General features: G+C 43.1%; 1 long non-coding RNA gene across 2 annotated transcripts; it reads right to left on the reverse strand.

The window, feature by feature from the left end:
- Window positions 1,692-4,300, reverse strand: LOC110435126. 2 transcript variants are annotated; one of them, XR_002452804.1, is made up of 3 exons: window positions 4,092-4,300; window positions 3,307-3,408; window positions 1,692-1,921 (listed from the first exon to the last, which is right to left on the reverse strand). It is a non-coding gene; the product is annotated as an uncharacterized LOC110435126 (long non-coding RNA). The 2 variants fall into 2 exon arrangements; XR_002452803.1 differs by having other exon boundaries at window positions 3,307-3,375; window positions 4,092-4,288.

Below are 8,759 nucleotides of genomic sequence, written 5' to 3' on the forward strand. Positions count from 1 at the left end.
AGAGAAAATGCCATCGACACACAACATGCTCATAGATTTTGAATCTGGAGACGTATTTGGAGATTTAGAATAATCTAATAGTCTAAAACTTGATATCATAATATATATATAACCCTATATATAGTGTTGTAATTAGTCTAAGTCATACCTTATATTTTGTGTGCTTGTGAATTGTACATACTTGTTTTGTTACATCAAGTTTGTATCAAGTTGTTCATATTGTAATATATCATACTTGATATTTAATATATATATATATTATCATATTCTTGTATGATTCATTTATAGTATTTATTTTCTTTACTATACATATAGATGTCTGTTGAACTCAATCCACTGGAGGAAGAATTATGTATTGTGGACCCAGGGGCCACAAACTCTATACTTAGAGAAATTAAATATTTCCAAACTCTTAAGAAAAGAGAAGGGAACATCTTGACTATTGCTGGTCATGATGCGTTAATTGTTACTCTCCCAATGGGTACACAGATTATGATAGAGGATGCATTGTTGTATCCCGAATCAACTCGTACCCTTCTAAATTTTAGAGACATCCGTAAGAATGGTTTTCATGTGGAAACACATGAAGATAGTAAAGACGAATATCTTCTCTTTACCAATCGCAGCATTTGGCAAACGAATTTGCGAAAAGATTTCTTCACTCCAACATGGATTGTATTTCACATACATAAAACATGTAGAACATGTTGCCTACAAAATAGTTTTTCGAGATGTCGATACATTCCATAACTGGCATGATCGACTTGGGCATCCTGGAATAGGGATCATGAGGAAAATTATTAGCAATTCTACTGGTCATGACATAGAAAATGCAAGATTTCCCCAAAATAAAGATTTTTGTTGCACTGCTTGTGCTACGGGGAAATTAATTTTAAGACCATCACATCTTAAAATTAGAGCTGAACCACTTAAATTCCTTGAACGAATTCAAGGAGATATTTGTGGTCCGATTCAACCATTATCGGGGCAGTTCAGGTATTTCATGGTTTTAATAGACTCATCCACTAGATGGTCTTACGTGTGTCTTTTATCGACACACAACCATGCTTTTGCCAAAATAATAGCTCAACTTATTAAGTTGAAAACACATCACCCTGAACACCAAATTCAATCAATCCGAATGGACAACACTGCTGAATTCTCATCCCGTGCTTTCAATGATTATTGCATGGCATTAGAAATTCAGGTCCAGCATTCAGTTCCCTACGTCCACACACAAAATGGTTTGGCTGAATCGTTGATTAAAAGAATCAAGCTAATTGCACGACCATTGTTGATGAATTGCAAATTGCCTACGTCGTGTTGGGGACATGTAGTTCTGCACGCTGCTGACTTAATCCAACTACGACCAACTGCATATCACGACACATCCCCTTTACAATTAGTACGTGGGAATCCTTCGAGTATTTTCATTTGTGTAAGTATGGGTGCGCTGTATACGTACCCATCTCACCACCTCAACGAACATCAATGGGCCCACATAGGAAATTGGGTATCTATATTGGATACTCATCTCCGTCAATTATTAAGTACTTAGAACCTCTTATAGGGGATATATTTACTGCCCGGTTCGCTGATAGTATTTTTAATGAGGATCATTTCCTGGCATTAGGGGGAGAATTTGAAACGACCTGATTTTCCACGAAGGGAAAATCCACATAGTCGAAGTGTAAAATGACCATTTAAATCAAATTACCCAATTCCAGTTGATAATCATCATCCATACATCGTACAAAAGCATTAAGAATAGAGAATATTACATTATTACATTGCCACATGGCAGAAACAAAATCTAAATTATCAACCGGAACAGCTCGATAGATGCGGAAGGTAGAAACTCCATCGACTTGAGCGAAGGCATGAATCCCCTAGTCGCTATATCCCTCGGAATCATAAGAACCTGTATGCCAAAGTATCAGTACGATTTGTACTGGCCACTCCCACCCTATGCGCTAGCTTTGTGGAATTGGATGCAATAAAGGTAAATTCAAGAGGCCTATAATGAGCTCTGGTTTTCCTATGCATAAAGTAGTCAAATTTTATAATAATAATAATAATAAACCAATTATTTATTCCATACCCTTACCCCACATCTCCGTCCATACCAAACCATATCCAACCACCCCATATCCACCTCCATCACATTCACCAACATAACCCACACTCAGGTCGACATGACAACTCCCACTCGGCCTATCTCAGCGGCCCGCAGCCCTCATCCTATGGCTCACGGCCGGAAGTATCTCTCGGGGAAGGTAGAACACTCCTCTCTCTAGTCTAGTGAAAACAGAACACAGGAAAGGTCCATAGCCGAAAGGACGGCATATGTATCGATCGATCAAGCATACACTCTGCAGAGGTTTCACCATTCCACAAGATAGCCGTCATCGATGCTTGGAATCATCTAGGCAGATTCCGGGCGCCTACCGGCTAGGACAATGCCACTCTACCTCTCAACCCTGGAACACCCCACCTAGAGTGGCTGAAACTGTGAAGTCATGTCCCCTGTCCCGAATAGGGAGCCATGATCGTCTTGGGAGGGTGTGAGACCAACCCTGCCCGTACCTCCCTAACACATCCTCGCCTAGTAGTAGTGGCATCACCCTACCCGGTGGTTCGGCCGTCTCCCCCCCATGGGAAGCGAGTGGAAAGCAAGGATTCCTATGATCCGGTTACTAGCACTATCAGTCCTTAGGTGTGACCAAACTGGAATATCTTCACTAGGGTTTCCATTTATCGTGCCACCACAGCACCTCCTCCCCGAAGCTCCTCCCATCGGAGACTTACACCGGGTTCACCTCGCATACACCTCTACCACATATTTACCCGCCACAGGTATAACCAACACGAATGTCCAGTTCATTCCACAGCATGACTCGCCCCACAAGCTCGTCGTAGATCCCAGCCTGGTCGACTCAACCCTCACCCTCCACACACCTAAGACACACGCCAAGATCACCACATATCCTCACCATAAACCCCAGATCCAACACGATCACCCGGTTCAACTTCCCAAGCCAAACCATCCCCTTAGGTTCACCATCGGTGTCACATCATCGATATAAAGCCGAAGAATATATATAAAGTAGAAAATATAAATAAAGCGCGTGTCTAATCTATCAGCGGGTGAGCAGGGTGATAGGTAACACAAGGCAGGGTATAAGTATAGTAATTCTACTATGCAACCCTATAGCAGCAGTTATATTCAACAGAAATATAAAGCACTAGCAATTCTAATATTTGCGATGCGTAATGGGATCTACGAAAATGGGTGGGATGTGGCACCTTCGGAGTAGTCTTCGCCTAACTCCTCCCGATATTCCCGATCCTCGTCAGTCCGGTCCTCCTCTGACTCTGCACGTAGATTATTGGTCGTAGAAACGACCCCTATTGATGAGCACAAAGAACGAACAATAGTGAAAAGATCCAAATGCACACAAAAAGTATACCATCAGGTAGAAATTTATTTTATATAAATTTCGATATTTATTGTGTGATTTTTGGAGTTCGTATGAACGAGATATGATTTTTCTACGATTTTTAGCAATTATTTAATATATTAAATAGGACCTCATAAATTAATTAATGGTAAACTAGTAATCTATAGCTCCACTGTGTAGATCCTGTCGAGACGAACCCAACGCAATTTGAATCGCTCGAATCGAATTTAAAATGGAGAGGTTATAAATTTTCAAAGTTGATCTACTTATTTAAAAGAAAAAGGAATTTTCTTTGCTGTTTTGCGCGTGGGCCGAAATGAGGGGCAAGGCCTGCTTGGCCACTTCCTCTCTCGGGCTGGCCGTGGACGAGCACCGACTGGGCCGAATGCAGGGGGTCAGGCCCATGCGGTCTTCCCTCTTCCTCAGGCGTGAGCTGGGCCGCGGAGCCGGCCCACTCGGCCTCATCGCGGCCTGCGGCGCGGGGCTGAACGGCGGCGGCGTCCGGGGCGCGACGCGGCGGTGTTCGGGGCGCGGCGTGCGGAGGCGCGGCGCGGCAGAGGCATGGCGCAGCGCGCGGAGGAACGACGCGGCGGTCCGGGCGAAGAAAGAAGGGGCGGCTAGGGTGCTCACCTTGGAACGAAGTGGGTGTGGAGCGGGTACGGCTCGTCGTCGCGTCGCGGGCAGAAGACGACGGCGGCGGCGTCCGGTGCGCGCGGTGTGGCGCGGCGACGTTCGGTGCGCGCGGTGTGGCGTGGCAGTGCGCGGCGGAATGGCGTGGGGGCAGGTGCTGTGCGAGGGCGGGGTGTGCCGGCGGCCTGTGCGCGAACGGCACGATGTTGGTGCGGTGGTTGCGTCGTCGGGCAGGAGTGGGAGGTGAGGCCGCGGGGGCCACTTATGGTGGGTTGCAGCGGCTGCGCGTGGAGTGCGGGGAGGGCAGGGGCGGTGCATGCGCGTTGCGGGGAGCGTGTGGACGCATGGCATGGCGCGGTCGTGCGGAGGCGCAGAGCTCGTGGGCGTGCGCTGGGTCCCCCAGGAGAGCGCTGTGCGCGGGCGGTGATGCGCGATGCATGCGGGAGCGCGGTGCGCGCGCGTGCGCGCGGTGGCGAAGGCGGGGTCACGGCTGGATGACCACGGCCTCATCTCTATGCATGATCAATGCTCACCATCCGAGAGAGCAGAGGGAGAGGAGGGTTGCTCGGTGCCTCGGTCAGAAATAGAAAGGAGAGGAGAGGACATATGGCTATTGTTTCTTGCATGAAAGAGACTTGTCCATCGCCCATCTGAAAGTGAAAGGAGGGAATTGTGGGTAGCCATGAGAATAATGTTGCCTCCTTTTATTTGTAACTAATAGAGGGTAGGCTATATATAAATTATTACTACTTCCAGAGATTGCTGTGATGCTCCATACGTGCATGGTTTGGCCAAATTAAAGTTAGGAGTGTGGATTGTTACGTGAATGAGAAGTATATATTTATTCTTTTTGTTATGTGAGTGTGGATTGTTTTGCCAAGGACCGGTACACCCTTATATGCCATTAGTTTAACATAGTAATTTAATAGAGTAAATAATTATTTATCACTTAAATAATTATTTAGAAAATTGAACTACAATACAAAAGTCCAAATAAAATTCCAAATCACCGTCATGAGTTATAATGCAATAAGAGTATATGCTTTTGCAATAAAATCCTAGGGTGACAATATAATAAAAATAAATGCAATGTGGTGAGGCTTGTTACATGCCACTCATCAATCATGGGATATTTTCATAAATTTTTTTTGTAGTTGCTATTTTTGTATTTGGTAATTTTTAGGGTTGTTACAGAATTGTACCAAAAAGAATGCCAGGAAATAGATTGGGATGCTAAAGGCATCTCATTTACTGATCCACGTACTACAGAAACTGAACTACAAGTTCAAAGTATCATTGATTTGCAAAATATTGCAAACAATCTGCCAGACGCTTTCATTGATCACAAAGGTGTCACAAAGTCTCTACATCCTGCAAGGAATGTGTCCGAACGAGTGGAGGTACCTAATAAAACCACTCAACCCCAATTTGGTAAAAAAAGGGGGAGAAGCACTTTCAATAAACAGGATCTGACTATTGACAAGCAAAGACACCTAAAGGACACATATTATCCATCAACTAGCTCAGTTATGCGCATAAACACTGAGGCTGGAACAGCTGAAAACCCTCGATCCATCATCTTGGGAAATCATGATGAATCTTTAAGGGTAGACGAAATTTCTATAAATTTCACTGAGACTGGAGAATCTTACAATCGTAAGTCCATAATTGTCGACGTTTATTTGTCTAAAGAAATTGCAAACATCATCCAAACTGATACAGATCCCAAGTCCATAGCTGAGTGCAAAAAGCACTCGGACTGGGATAATTGGAAGATAGAAATTCAAACAGAGATTGCCTCGCTTCATAAAAGGGAAGTGTTTTTGGCTGTAATGCCAACACCCCTGGTATCTTCCATGTGGGATACAAATGGGTTTTTGTCGGCAAAAGGAATGAAAACAACGAAGTGGTGAGATATAAAGCAAGGCTAGTGGCACAAGGTTTTACGCAAAGACCTGACATTGATTTCGACGAAACTTACTCTCCGGTAATGAGCGGAATAACATTCTGATACTTAATAGCATTGGCAGTACAAAATCGTCTATCTATGCAGTTGATGGACATCGTGACCTCATATTTATATGGGTCATTAGATTCGCATATATACATGAAGGTTCCAGATGGAATCAGTATACCGAACCCTAAGGCAAATCGCAATATGTATTGCGTAAAGTTGCAGAAGTCATTATACGACTTAAAGCAGTCAGGCCGAATGTGGTACAATCGGTTAAGTGAATTCCTTAAGCTAAAGGGATACACAAACAATGATGACTGTCCCTGTGTCTTCATTAAAAAGTCATCAACTGGATTCTGTATTATATCAGTTTATGTTGATGACCTCAATATTATCAGCAATGGACCCAATATTGATGAAGTACGTCATCATTTAAAGACGGAGTTTGAGATAAAGGATTTAGGTCAAACCAAATTTTGCTTGGGTTTACAACTTGAGCACCTACCTTCTGGTATATTCATATACCAATCTACCTATGTCCAAAAGATATTGAAGAAATTCAATATAGACAAGTCATATCCAACAAAAACACCGATGGTAGTAAGGTCCTTAGATGTGGAAAAGGATCCATTTAGACCTCGGGAAGAGGATGAAGAGATATTGGGACCACATTTCCCATATCTCAGTGCCATAGGAGCACTAATGTATCTTGCTAATAATACCCGGCCGGATATTGCATTTGCAGTAAATTTGCTGGCAAGACATAGTGCTGCACCTACAAAACGCCATTGGGTAGGAGTCAAAACGGTATTTAGATACCTTAATGGCACAAAAGATCTTGGTTTATTCTATAGCAGAAATCAAGATCCAATTTTGTTAGGATATACAGATGCTGGTTATCTATCAGATCCACATCATGGTAGATCCCAGACGGGCTTTGTTTTCTTACAAGGTGGTACAACAATATCTTGGAAGTCTTCAAAGCAGACACTAACGTCCACCTCTACCAATCACTCTGAAATAATTGCTTTATATGAAGCATCACGCGAATGCATATGGCTTCGCAGAGTAATTCACCACATAACACAATGACGATTATTGGTATAGCTGAGACACCGACGATTATCTTTGAAGATAATTCGGCATGTGTTACTCAGATGGAGGCAGGATATATTAAGAGTAATATGACTAAGCATATTATTCCCAAATTATTCTACCCTCATGAGCTCCAAAAGAATGGAGAAATAGAGATCTTGCAAACGAAATCTTGTGATAATCTAGCAGATATTTTCACAAAATCTCTACCATACTCCACATTCAAGAAATGTGTTGATGGAATTGGTATGAGAAAGCTTAAAGATTTGCAAAGATCAGGGGGAGAATCTCTCTAAAAGATATTCTACTTCATCATTATATTATACTCTTTTTCCTTTATATGAGTTTTACTCTATTAAGAGCTTTCTCACATAAAGTTTTTAATGAGGTAATAGTAACACAAGGTAATTGTCATATTATCTATTTTTCCTCATTGAGGTTTTTCAAGGATAATATTTGACGTTTCGATATCTGGTCAAATTGTTTTAGACTAAGTCTTTAGGTCACCTAAAGGGTCTATTAACATTGATTTTGTGTTTCTCCTTATTTTTCCCACTGGGTTTTAGGGAGTTTTACCTAGTATATCGATATACTTTGGATTTTTTCCACAGAGTTTTTCCAAAGCTTCAAGACATTTACTAATGAACAAGGAACGGTGCCCATAAGAAGATTAATTGATCAAGGGGGAGTGTTAAGATTAATTAGGTTAATTAATTAATGATCAATTATTGTAATACACGTAATTAGCATGTGCTAATTACCAACAACCGCTTAGGCCTCTTGGGCGCCAAGAAACCTTTTCGTCCTCTGTCACTAACAAAAGCAACTGCTTTGTATATATACCATTACTGTTCATCAGAATAAAAATACAATAATTATCAAAACACACTTTTCCACTTTCACAAAAAGAACGCACACGTTGTCTCCCTTCATGTTTTCAGTTTTAATTTCATGTCTGAACCGTTCAGTAAATCAAGGACCTGGGACGAACCTAAGCTCCTGCGGAGTGTGAACTGCATGTGCCATGGCTACTCGAGCTGGTGTCGAGCATGCCTAACCCTACTGCGCCTCTCGCCATCGCCGCCGCCGTGGTGCAAGAAGCCGTGCACTCTGCCTTCCCGCCCAACAATGAATCACCCACTGCCACTGGCAACACCCCCTTGCCAAACCATGACTGGAACCGCAATGGTTTCGTTTCGTCCCCTCTTTATAATTTTACCCCCTCCTCCCCCTTCGTAGAGAGCATTGCTGCTGCAGACATACTGTAGACATACAAGGAGCTAGGCTGTCAGCAGACTCGGATCAACAACGGCTAAGTGCCCAGGATATTAGGATCTCAACTATCTACCGGCAGAACTTGCGCCCACGCCGCGCTCATGCCGCATCTAAGACTTGATGACCACACTCTCGCATGCCCGGTCTTCACGGTGCCCGCGCCGCTGGGCACACTCGCGGCTCTCATGTGTAGCCATGGCTAAAGGCCAATGATGTAACACTATACATGTAGATATATATGATCAATGCAAAGTGTCCAGTTGATCAATTCTACTATATACATGGTATCAGCTTCTTCTTCAATCCTACATAATCCTTTTGCCTCCACTTCCTCTTCTGCTCCC

Source organism: Sorghum bicolor, chromosome 4 (assembly GCF_000003195.3).
Source record: "Sorghum bicolor cultivar BTx623 chromosome 4, Sorghum_bicolor_NCBIv3, whole genome shotgun sequence".
Taxonomy (NCBI): domain Eukaryota; kingdom Viridiplantae; phylum Streptophyta; class Magnoliopsida; order Poales; family Poaceae; genus Sorghum; species Sorghum bicolor.